This window comes from Marmota flaviventris, chromosome 12 (assembly GCF_047511675.1).
Source record: "Marmota flaviventris isolate mMarFla1 chromosome 12, mMarFla1.hap1, whole genome shotgun sequence".
Lineage (NCBI taxonomy): Eukaryota > Metazoa > Chordata > Mammalia > Rodentia > Sciuridae > Marmota > Marmota flaviventris.
Genome location: NC_092509.1, coordinates 4,486,407 through 4,500,250, shown reverse-complemented (window position 1 = coordinate 4,500,250; position 13,844 = coordinate 4,486,407). Strand labels below are relative to the sequence as shown.

The window sequence follows — 13,844 nt, the reverse complement described above, 5'->3', positions numbered from 1 at the left end:
GCAGAGTGTAGGTAGGGATAATCCTTGTAACCTAATACTGGGGAATTCACACTGACTAAAGTTTTTTGCTTTTTTTTAACTTGAATTTGAACTCACATCTTTGAACATGAATCATTCTCATTTGCAGCAGAAAGAGATCAGACAAAACAGAGAAGTGTGAAGAACTGCATGAAAACCAGGAGAAAGTTAAAATAATCAAAGAGAAAAAAAGTACAGGTAATGACCAAGGAACTTTCATTCCAGAACACAAGGACATTCACATTAATGGGGTCTATCATCATTTTCTTTTGAACACTTTTGGCCCAACAGCTTTGAATTTATGTGATGGACTCAGAGTTGCTACCCTGATGAAGTGGAACCCTTTCCTAGTTCATGTAGGTTTAATTATGCCATTTTCTTTCTGATAATTTTAATAACTCTCCATTAATGCTAACACTGCCTATAAACAATAGCTACTCCCACTTATAGGATTTAACACCATGCTATATATTTTGAATCAAATAAGGCCATATTTTTTTCAAACACATCCCAAACTTTTCAGTGTTATAGTGTTAGTGTATTATTCTATTTTTTCATAATTTCCTCTCTGCTTTTGTCTTTAATTATTATATTTTTTTTTCTATTTTTGCTTTCAGCATTTAGGACTTGCTTTCATGATCCAGGGACAATTACAAATCTTTCTTCTTCCTGCTGACTTCATCTTCCTTCTTTCAGGCTGTGTTCTTTATAAATATAATGCAATTTTGGGGGTACATTTTCTTCCTATCTATAAAAAGTTCATATCTTAGTCTTAATACACACAACAATAAAAAAAAAGATCCCATTGATTAAAGATGGTAATCTATAGATTTCTTTCTTACTAATGAAAAACATTCTGTGAATATACATATATACACACTATTTCTCCTAGAGACAAGTTTAAAAGTATAAATATGAGGAACCTAACTTCTGAACAAAAACCCTATGTGGTTTTTCAGGCCTAATAAAAGGTAAGCAAATGCTTTATCTGGTGGGCCTCATGGCAGAGTGCTCATCCCAATACAATAATTAGTGTAGAGCTAATACATTGCAGGATCTGAAAGGAATTTCAGTTGGAAACTCAGGTCCCAGGAGCTGAGTGTAGCCAAGTGCTTCTTATGCATATTTTTGTTCCCAGTTTAGGGTTACTCTTCAAAGGTCATCACCCTCTCTCTGACCCTTACAACCATAAAAAATAATAGCCTTTTTTGTGGGCTCCCTCAGTGGTAAGCTGACTCTCGCATCTGTGCTGATGCTACCACTGTGTGCCATCCCACTGGAGGAAATGCAAGTGCTGGTGAGGATGGCACTTCTTGTGCTTCAGCCTCTTATTTATACCATCACAGTGATACAAGGTGTGATTGCTACTTTCATTTTGGCTTGATGTCTTAAAGCTGCTCTGCAACTAAGATGTCTCAAGCTTAGCTGAGTTCCAGGCAAAATCATGTCTTCACCCTGCCATTGTCTTTATCTCCAGCTTACATAGTTGTAATAAGTCAATTAATAAATTCAAAATGACTTACCTTGGTCTATATACCCTGATGATCTAGGTCTTATTTTACTCTCTTAGTTTGTTGTACATTATCTACCCCCTTGGTAATCAATCTCTAACCAAACAGGCCTTATTTCTATATGTGAAATGGACAGATATTTTTTTTTCAATCATCACTGCACTGCTTCTTCTTCCCCAGCATGCTATTCCCTGTGTTCTCACACGCTAGGATTGTTTCATTTCTATAACAAAAAGACATGAGAAGAACTATGTACAGGAGGAAGAGATTATTTGTAGCTCACGTTTCAGAGTTTTCAGTCCACAAATGACTGACTCTATTACTCTGGGCCTGAGATGAGGAGGATCATCATAGTGGAAAGGCATAGCAGAGGAAAGCAACAGGATATTGCACCAAGGAAGCAGAGAGAGCTCCACTCACCAGGGACAAAATGCACACCCCAAAGGCACACCTCCTGTGACATACCTGCCTACACTTACAACCCAGTTAATCCACATTAGTGGATTAAGCTTCTTATTAGGTTACATCTCAAAACATAATTCTTTTTTGCTTCTGAACATTGTTACATTGTACCACACATAAGATTCTGGGGGACACTACATGTCCAAACAATAACATTTGGCCCCTGACTCCCAAAATCTCACATTCATTTTTCTCATAATGCAAAACACATGTATTTCATTCCCAAGAATTCATAGTCTTAAGATTTTTAGCATTGTCCAAAATTTCAAGTCCAAATCTGTCATGAGCCTTTCATGGGTTGTGAGCTATACACATTTGAGTGTATGAGAGGACTTTTCTAGCCTTATGCTCTTTTGGGGCTGTTCCATGCATGTGTGCCTTTTCTCTCGCTCTGCCTGTGATCCCACACAGCACCTGAGATGGGCATGACTTGCCAAATGTCAGTCAATCTGCTTACCACAAAACATCAGCAAGCAAGACTCCACCCTCTGAAACTCAATTCCTTGCCTTGTTTGTGTGGAACTTTCTATCAAATATCTTTCCCCTAAATAAATAGAGGGTTTGGGGGTGTGCTCTCTCTCTCTCTCTTGTCTCTTGTCTCCCTTTCTCCAAATGCCTTCCAGCATTAGAACTGACACCAAATTTCTCAGAGCCCTGAATGCTGTGATGAATTAAAATTTTCTTCACCAGATAAATAAGCCCATCACCTTTAAATTCAACCTCACTAATGTTCTTAGGACATTGGCAAGATATGGACAACTTCTTTGCAAGAACATAACACAGATGTCTCTATTCTAATTTACAATAGCCTCCTCCTCTGAAACCTCATCAGCCCTATTTTAACTGTCTACACTCCTACAGTCATTCTGGTCTTCTCGGGCCCCACCAGAATTGTCCATTAACTCTGCTTCCAGCATTTCAATTTTTCAGCTCTCATCTCTAAACTCCTAAAAATTCCTCCCACAAACTCCAAGAAATCTCCAAAAGCTTCTGAACCTAATGGTAAGATTAGCCACTGTGAAAACCCTTTCTTGTCCATACCAATTTCTCCTTTAGTTAGCTTTTTGTCACTGTGACCAAAATATCTGAGGGGGAAAAATGTAAAGGAGGAAAACTTTATTTGCAGTTTACAGTTTCAGAGGTCTCAGTCTATAGATGCCTGACTCCATTGCTGTGGGCATGAAGTTAGGCAGCACATCAAGATGAATGGGCATGGAAGAGGAAAACAACCAAAGGCATCTCAACAAAGAAACAGAAAGAGTTTTCCTTACCAGTGACAAAATATATACCCAAAAGGCACACCCCCAGTGACCTACCTCTTCCAGACAAATCAGACCTGCTTATGCTCACCACCCAGTTAATCCATATCAATAGATTAAGCCATTGATTATTTTATACCTTTCACAACCTAATCATTTTGCCTCTGAACATTCTTGTACAGTGTCACATATGAGCTTGTGGGGGACACTACATATCTAAACCATAATAGTTATTTAGGTGACACAGTATTGATTTTTCAGAGTGTTTTTCACTCTCATAAGAAAATCAGCTGATACCCATTTCTTCTCTTTACATTGATGGTCTTTCTTTACAGGGCTCTGTACTGCATAGGACAAGTGCCTGCAAAATAATATATGCACAATTAATACTTGTTTTGAATGCATTTATGAGTAAATAAATGACTAAAATGAGAAACAATATTGGTTTTGTATGTTGTGATTTTATTTGTTAAATTGCTTTAGACTGTTTTCCAAATCATCAAATGTGCTTCAAATGTATGTTTTGGTTAATTTATCACTTTTTGCTTTATCATATACATCCCAATTTAGTTACCATTGTCTTTTGAGAGGTTATTTTATGTCTCCAAATATATTTTAGCAATAACAAAAATGCTATTTCAATGTCCCTGATCATAATTTTGGCATAGCAACATATAGGGATTAAGGCCATCAAGTTTAAGTTAATATTTTTGAATTAAAGTTGTAATTCTGAAATTTATCTAACCTAATAAATATTGAAAAAGTTTCATTTTTTATGTCTCTTTCACTATTAACTATACGGAAAGTAATAGGTTCATAGATTAATAAAATTACATATAAAATTAAATATCAGAATACCTAGCATATAATAAATATTAAATACTTTATTTCTCATTTTATACAATTGATTTATATAACTTAAAGAAGAAAATTGACTGGCTCAAAGGGAACAAATATTTAAGGTTGTTGATGTGTTAATAAAATATGCTGCACAATGCTTTACACTTTTTCTTGTGTTAGTGGTACTTGCAGTGGAGGTTTCTGATGTTTAGTTCTAGTCCATTTTAGTATCTGGTATTGTCTTGACCTTTTGGCTGTTGAGCAGGGCCATGCAATTAGTTCCAGCTAGTTTGTTCTGGTACAGGGGACTTGTATTACTTCCAGGCGATAGCATTTAATTGCCTGTGATTGTCTCTTCATCTCTCTCCTCATTTTCTAACAAGATAAACCATGAACTATTGTATTGAGATGTCAAAGATTGTGTAGCATAACTGAGAGGAAAAATAGGTCCCTTCCTTTCCTGGATTATACATGGTCAGGAAGTAAACTAAAATCCTGATTCTGTTGCTGCTTGTTAATTCAGCATAACTTGGTCCCCCAAGGTTTCTACAGATATTTTGTTGCACTATTGTAATTTCCAGGTACTTCAGAGAGATAGAAGAGAGAAACAAATGACCAATAGGTTCTAATCCTGACTAATTTACACTAAAATATTTTGTGAATTGGTATTTGCAGATAAATTTGGATATTTTCAGAGATATTAAATAAATGTAAGATCTTAATATATTCCATTTATATTTATTGCAATAAAAGTGCAGCAATAAACATATGTAATACAAACATATACATAATATATACTTTTATTTAAAAATTTCCATTTTTGATTTTGTCTTTTTAAATTACATCCATATTTCACATCAATTTTAAGAATTTAATTGCATACAAGTCATTTGTATCCCACTTAAGTTGAAACTTCTTTAAAATTTATCATTTGGCTTTTAATTTTGTGGCAGTCAATTAATATAAAGATTTCTTTAACACTTAAATCAAAAGATTTTTGTTTTTGTTTTATTTTTCACAAGTCATTGTTTCACAGGAAAAAAACCACAAACTGCAAAATTGTAATGTTTTAAAGCTCCTAGAGACTTGAAAATCAGAAACATATTTATTCATATTTTAGTCAGACTGAAAGGCCCAACTAGAATAACTGTAAAAGTGGAAAGGTTTATTTGAGGACTCACAGTTTCAGAGGTCTTAGTCCATAGAAGGCCGGCTCCATTCCTCAGATTTTGAGGTAAGTCAAAATATTATGGTAGAAGGGTGTAGCAAAGGAAAGCAGCTCACATGGTGATCAAGAATCAGAGAGAGAGAGAGACTCAGCTTGCCAGATACAAATATGTACCCAAAGCCACACTCCATTTCTTATCTCCTCTAGCCACCCTCTACCACTTCAGTTACCACTAAGTTAATCCCTATCGTGGGATTAAATCACTGATTGGGTTAAAAATTTTACAACCCATTCATTTCCCCTCTAAACCTTCTTTCATTGTCTCACACATGAACTTTTTGGGCACACCTCACAGCCAAACCTTAACAATTCATAATTTCTAAAGAATTACCATGATTTTAATTACAAGCTATTTTTGTATTCATTTGGATGAAGCTATTCTGTGGCAACAACAACAACAACAAAATTCTTGAAATATCAATGCCTTTATAAATAAAATTCTGACTTTACTGAAGTACCTAATAGTACATGAATGAATAAAGGCAATGTGGTAGATATTCACAAAGAAATTCTATTTAGCCATAAGAAAACAATATTCTGCCACTTGTGAAAACATATAGAAACACGGATGACATTATTTAACTGAAAAAAAGACAAACAGAAACAAACAGACAAACAAACTATGTGATTTACTTATATTTGCAATCTATAAAAGTTGATTCTGCAGATTTAGAGAGTAAATTGTGGTACTAGATCCTGGAGAGGTATCAGGGAGGAGTTATGGAGATGTTGGACAAATGTTAAAATTTTTCAGTTAGATATGATATATAAGTTTAAGATATCATTTGTACAAGACGATGACTATAGTAAATAATAGCATATTTCATTTTTCAAAAATCTAAGACTATAGAATTCGTGTTCTCATCACAAAATGATAAATATGTGAGTTGAGACGTTAACTAGCTTAATTTAGCCATTCCAGAATGTATAGACATTTTAAAACATTATGTGATTGATAAAAATATTCAATTTTGGCTGGCTGCAGTGTCACATTCCTGTAAACCAGCAGCTTGGAAGGTTGAGGCAGGAGGATTGGAGGTTCAAAAACCTTAGCAAATTGGCAAGATTGTGTCTCAAAACTAAAAGTTAAAGAAAGGATGGGGATGTGGCTCAGTGTTTAAGCACCCCTGGGATCAATTCCTGATACCAAAACAAGAAAGCAAGCAAATAACCAAACACACAAAAATTTTTAAAAATGTTAACTTTATCTTCGCATCTAAAAATTAGAAATAAAGATTAAAATGTTGTACTTTTCATTTTTTATATGTTTTACTTTGGATTCCAAGTGTTATAATTTAGATACAAGGTATTCTCTAAGAACTCATGTATAAGATAATGCAGGAAATTTTAGAGGTAAAATGAATGAGTTATCAGAGTCTTAACCTAAGCAATGCATTAATCCCTTAACAAGGATAACTGTAGGCAGGTAGGGTGTGGCTGGAGGAGCTAGGTTACTGGTGAGAGCTCTCTGCTTCCTGGTGTGATGTCCTGAGCCACTTTCCACTGCCATACCCTACCAACATGTTTTGCCCCATCTCCAGCCAGGGGTAATAGAGTCAGCTAGCTCTTTATGTACTGAGTCCTCTGAAATCATGAGCCCCAGAATAATTTTTTTCCCTCCTCTAATTGTTGTTGTTAGGTCTTTTGGTCAGAGCAGCGAAAAAGCTGACTAAAATACAAAGTTTAGCCAGGTCTTTCACATCTGTGCACAGAAGATAAGAGGGCTGGAGGGTTGTACATCAGCTCTGAAATGTTTCAGCCTTAAAGAGACATAATATGTCTTGTAAAAGAGGCTAAAAATACAGGTACAGTGTGATAAGTGACTGTGTTACTATATTTTTGATAATAAAATAATGCATGTTACTTTATAAATATCAGAAGAAATAAGGAAAACTTAAAAAAAATAAAATTTAATACCAATTTTTTTACACGTAATAAAGTTTAAATCAATTTTACCAGAATACTCTTCATTAAATAGCAACTATTTGCTTAAGCCTATAATATACACATATCTATAATATATCTATGAGTTATGTAATGTTAGACTTAGATATTATGTTAATTTCAAAACACAGAAAAACATAGAAGTATAGAAGGATTAAGAGATAATTGAAAGAAGTTTAATGTCTTTCTTCATTACCATTAAAGCATAGAGAGATATTCTAAGGACTGTTATTTTTATGAATATGAAATGTGAAAAGGCAGAATGTTGGGGACAGTTTCTATTCACAAGGAAAGAATTGATACTGATCAAGTAAAGGCAATATTGCTTGCTGTCTCACATGCCCAATTAAGAAAGGTATTAAACTAATTTCTTATATTTATGACTCTATGACTAGAGGTAAAAGTAATTTTTTAATTCTATTTTTTAGTTGTAGTTAGACACAATACCTTTATTTTATTTATTTATTGATTGATTTATTTTTCTGTGGTGCTGAGGATTGAACACAGGGCCTCCCATGTGCTAGGCGAGCACTCTACCGCCGAGCCACAACCCCACCCCCAGGTAGAAGTAATTTTTTAAAAATGAGTCAGTCACTACATTTTGGGTCCATAAGTATAATTCAGAAACCTGAATGTAAACCAAAATCGTGGTGGAATAGCTATAATAGAGCTAGAGATTCAGGAAAGACTCATCTTGTTTCTGGAATGAAAACAATGTTACAGCATTTCTACATTTCTCTATTTTTTCAAGTGTTAGATAAGGCTCTCAGTGTACAAGATTGAAGGCTGTAATTCCAAAAGACCCACCTGGAAGCTTTAAGAAACTTTGCATCCATTCACTTCTATATTTAGTTGCTTCCAGAAAATAGCAACAGGTTTCTTTTTCATTTTCCACTTATCTCCAAAGGATTCACAACTTGAGATTCTAACCCAGAACCATATATATCAGTCATCATTCTGTTAGTCTTAACAAATACCTGAGATAAATAAACTGAAAAAAAAGAAAATGTTTATTTTGGCTCCCAGTTTTGAAGGTTTCAGTCCATGACCAATTGATCTTGTTGCTTTGGGTCTGTGGAGAGCTAACCCATTGTGGCAGGAAGCATGTACTGAAGCAAACTATTCAAACTATTACTTACTGCCATCATATTCAATACTATATTCAACATGTACCAGACTCTGTTAAGGTCTGTAAACAAGTCAGGATGGCGCCTGGAAAATGTTAGAGTCTGTAAACAAGTCTGGATGGCGCCTGGCATTTTGCCAGAGGGAGTGGTTTGTGAAGTAATGCCAGCGAGCCATGAAGTGTGGAGATTCCTTATTGGTTGTATCGAGTTTATGTTAATTAGATAAGCTGTGTGGAATGTATAAATACCTCTGTTGTCCTACAATAAACGGCTCCTACTCCTGCTGTATCAATCTACACAAGTTGCTCCTCACCCCCCAGACTCTTTAAACATATCTTCTTCTAAACACCATGTTAGGGTCAGAGAGAAATAAAAAGACGGAATGCCTCCAATGATCTAAATCCTTCTTCTAGGTCTCCTTCTTAACAGTTCACCACCTCCTGATAGCACCAACCTGAGAACTAATCCCTTAACATACACAGTCCTTTGGGAACAGTTAAGATCCAAACTACAGCAGCAATGACCATTCTGTAAAAAAAGTATATAAAATTGTTAAAAAAAAACAAAAAACAAACAAAAAAAAAACATGGCAGGCTTTGCTAAGTTAAGACAGTATCAAAGAAACACCATGTTAGGGTCAGTAGAAAACTGTGTTGAACAATAATATGTTCGCAAAGTCTGCTTAGCAGATTTTTAATTTTTTTTTTTTTCTGATTCCCTTGGCATAGTTGCTTCTGTGAATGTTTTCTGTAGAAGAATATGGAGAGCCCAAGAAGTCTGTCAAGGAAAACTGCCCTACTTGCTCAGGTTTACAAACATTTCTCTTTTGAAGGTCTAATTTTTTATTCCACTTTAGCCTAATTGCTTTCCTCTCTTTTGATTCATAAAAAGTCCAGAGTCAATAATTACATTATTACATTATTATTTTTTAAAACATATGCACTTATTCTTCTAAAACTACATTTTGAAAATAGACACCTCATTTCTAAATAATGATAAATAAGTAAATAGTTTATGTCTCTCTGCATAAATTTTTATGATTCCATTATATAGAAAAGATTAAATTTGGGATAGATTACATGATTACATTTTGAAATACAAAAATTAACTTTAATACTCATCTCAATAGGAGGGCTACTAACTTTCTCAGTCCTAATTCATGGTTGCTTAAAATTTCAACTTGACTTTCCATTATAAAAAAAAAATGCTGCTGTGAATACTTATTACCCCAAAGACACTGAACACCACAAAATGGAAAATATGTAAATAGGTAACATTAAAGAAGCCAAACAAAGTACTGAAAGATTTCAGTGCCCATACACACTATAAGAAAAATATTCAAATTAATTTTCTCCCCAGGAACATAATAAAATATACTATTTAAAACATAAAATGATGGTGAAAAGAATGCAATCCCTGTTTATGGTCAAAACTGTCATTATGGAAAATGTAATGAGCCTTCAAGAATATATTAAGGGGAATGTAAATGCATCACTGTTTACAGAGTGACGTTATTAACCTGTTTAACAAGTAGACCATATGTAAATTTTATGGCTTCCCTTTAATAAGAATCCATTTGTATGCACTCCCTATTAAGTTTGTCAGAGAAAAAAATTCCATCGTAAAACATTCTCAAATTATCTATGAAGTTTATATAGATATTTTGAAAAGCATTGTTTATAAACCAACCATAGTATATAAATGAGTTCTATTGCTTGATTTTTATTTTTTTGGATTGGCTACATGCAGACTATAAAATACCAAAGAGATCTTATTCCTTTTAATAAATTATCTGAATTCCACATCAATGACTTAGAATTAAATTCAGACATCTGCTTTCTTAAAGTCAAACACAGGATATTATTGAAAACATCTTAAAATACTCCATTAAAAATAGATTATGCTTTTTGATCCTTTGCCACTATATCAGCTCAGCTGTAACTTGCTTGTAGGAAAAAAAAATCTCAGAGAATATGTACCCTTATGAATATCATAAAAACCTTTTTAAAGGTCACATAAAGTAGTTAAATTAAGTGATGACCACAAAAGTTAATTCTCCCTGCCAATCATACTGTATTTTTCCAGTGCATTATTTTCTAACTCTTCTTAAACATGACTTCATGTACTTTTGCCTCTCTCACCAAATGCCTAATAATTCCACTCCAGCATTCACTCCCAGTGCATTCTTACTACTCCCTAAGGACCTGAAGCAATACAAAGAGAACTTATATAAATTAATGCCATCACATTCAATACTATATTCAACATGTACCAGACTCTTTAACCATATCTTCTTCCTGCTGTTCTGTTTCTCTAAGGAAACTGCACTAAATCTTATCCTGTTAACAACTTGAAAAGTCATCATTCCAGCAATTTTGTCAACTCCTAGGAACATCAACAACTTTTTTCTCTTTTCTGGATAATTTCTATGAGCATATAAATATTTTGTAATGTTGTACACACAGATCTCAATTGTTCCTTTTGATACTGGCCAATTTTTCTCCTCCCAAGTTTCTAGCAACACTTCTCCCATGAGTATGGAGGGAATATAATTTGTCTCCTATTAATGAGTACCATTTTTTAAAACACCCAATCAGACTTGTGCCTCCTCTATGGTGTAAAGTGTTCCAAAATTATGATATCCATAATCCAATGGTCAAATCTGGAGTATTTAAAGTATTTATGGTGCTTTATTTTTCTTTACTGATTTACTTAACAGAAAAAGTTTTCACTGCTGTTGACAATATTTTATTCTTTAGCGTTACAGAGTAGCATTTTCTTCTAAATTTCCTCTTGCTTTTCTGTTTCTGAATCAATCAACAATTAAGCAATTTCCTCCTTTGTATCATATCTCATGATAATTTGATTCAATTACTTTCTTTATAAAATATTGCTAATGCTGATTATTATTAAGATAAAAGTTGAACAAATTATAATCAACTTGCACTTTAGAATACAAACTTATGAAAAAAAGATGATAAACTACATAGTTATTATATTGAATTTTAAAACAACATGTATTCATGCTCAGCTATTTAGATCAAATAAAATAGATCAAAATTTTTCCCAAGTTATAAAATATTATTTAATAAAATCTTCTGTTATGATTCAGTCTTATGCACTCAATATAATCTACAAGCTGTAATGTAATAGTGAAGAATGTCAACCTTTGTTTCATTCTGTGTGATTTTCTCTTAGTTACCTTCCAAATGCTTTCCAGTTCTAAAAAATGTGTTCAACATATCTTTCCCAAACTCTATTATTAACATCTTGGTGATAAATGTAGTTCTCTGAGATGGAAAATACTTAGAATTTCTAGTTTACAAATTGGCATGATGCAAGATTTTTCATGTGTATTTCCTTACATAGCATTACAGTTTATTTACATAATTAATATTATCCTTAAGAAAAAGATTAATTCTCCCTGGTAGAATTTCCCTGGTAGAACGTGTAGCCTGACTTTTTTCTTTATTGTTATTAGTATGATGTGTCTTTCTACTTATCTTTACCTTTTGAACTTATAAAAATATAGTTTTATCACAAAAATTGGTTTCTTGTAAAAAACATAAGGTGCAGTTTATTTTTTTAATTTACTCTGACAACTATGTTTTAAGGTTTGTATAATATGTAACTATATATATCACTAGTCTTAGAAAAACTTTCCAGAATACTGCTTCACACTATAAAAAAGAAAAAAAAAATCTTGCATTAGAGTCCTTCAACATCTGCATACTGCGTCACACTGTTCTGCAGCAAATACTGTGCATTCTGTATCTGGTCCTGTATTCCTGTAATGGATCCTTCTAAAGGCTCATCAATTTTGATTGAGGCTCAGGACTCATGATGGATTTGCTTAATCCACTGACCACCTTTGCCAATAATAAATCCAGCCAAATCTTTGGGAATAGTTACTTGTGTTGTAATAATAGGTACCAAGATCACCATATAAGCCACGACCCCTGCATAGGAATAATCATATCCAGAGCCACACTGTGGTTCATAAACCATCTGCCATTCTGATGGGCTCCATGTATCTATTGCAGAGTCCCAAGTTTCATCAGCACTGAAACTAACCATGCCATCGTAAGGATCTCCAGGTCTTCCTCTTCTGTCATAGGCCATTAAATCTCCTCCCCTAGGTGGTAGTGGTGGAGAAAGAGGAAGATTCCGAGCTCTGCTCCCACCCCGGCTACCTTGACCAGGAGGAAAGGGTGGGAGTCCTCCACGAGGGCTCATATTATCATAGTCTCTTCTAGAGGGAGGCATGGGACGCCCACCCCTACCAGGTGGCATTCTGTCGAAACCACCCCTTCCTCACATGGGAAATCCCACTGGACGTCCACAGCAGTCATCAAACATCATTGTAAAACCACCATAATCATATGTTTCATCATAAAAATTAGGATCATAAGGCTATGCATGTCCTTTAATGGGAGACTCAGATATAAGATCAAGGATGATCTTTATGCACTCTACCACCCTATCAAGCTTTCCGCCAATAAGAATGAGCAACCAATTAAAATAAATAAATAATTAAATTAATTAATTAATTAAAAAAAAGAATGACTCTGTCAGTGGAATGAGGGGAGAATTCCTGGAAAAGCTTGATTGTGGTCTGAGTGTTCTCTTGAAGTTCTTTGATTTTAGCACCTTTGACCCCAATAATTCCTCCTACCAGACTCTGATGAATCAACAGTCTCAACTAGCAGTCAAAGTCTCTTCCTTTATAGTAATGGTAATTTAAGCATTGCACAGCATCAGATTCCAGTGGGAGCTGGCTGGTTGCAGTGGGTGATGGCAATTGCAGGCCCTCTTCCAAGGTAGGGATGATTTTCTTCAGAATTTCTCCAATTGTTTCAATATCAGCACTGATACTCAATATGCACTCAGGGCCACTGCTGTCTGGGACTGAAACACTGGCATTGTAGTCTGTCTGGAGAGCCTTAATATTCTTGCTTCCTTTCCCAATCACTGCCGCAGATTCTTGATCTGAAGCAGAATTCGTAATTCAACCATCTCATCTGTGTTTCTAGATCTTATAAACGCTTGCTCCTCTACCATATTTTCTGCAGGGTGCTTACCAAATTCGCCACTGGTTTCAGTGTTGGGGAAGGTTTCCTCTGGCTATTCAGTTTCCATTTTCTTGTATTAAATGGACACACTAGTCGTGCGAATCTGCCATCCCCTCACAGCCGCGCTGCCTCAGAGGGTCACAGCTAGACAGAAAAAGCACAGGCCCCCTCGATTTAATTATTTTTATGATCCATTTTTATATTACATCTTCAGCATATCCATCTTATATCTGTATACATTTTAATTTTTTTTAGTTTTTGTCCCCAAATTTTCCAATATGCATTTACATTTAATCTAAATTTATCTTCATCTTAAAATAATAGCAATAAGGCTTTTCACATACACTACCATTGTCTTGTACAGGTGTGTTTCAGTTCCTCCT

At 34.5% G+C, this 13,844-nt stretch overlaps 1 pseudogene; it reads right to left on the bottom strand.

Annotated features, from left to right (window-relative positions):
- Positions 1–12,062: 12,062 nt before the first annotated feature.
- On the bottom strand, positions 12,063–13,528 carry LOC139707812 (heterogeneous nuclear ribonucleoprotein K-like; annotated as a pseudogene).
- Between the last annotated feature and the right edge of the window lie 316 nt (positions 13,529–13,844).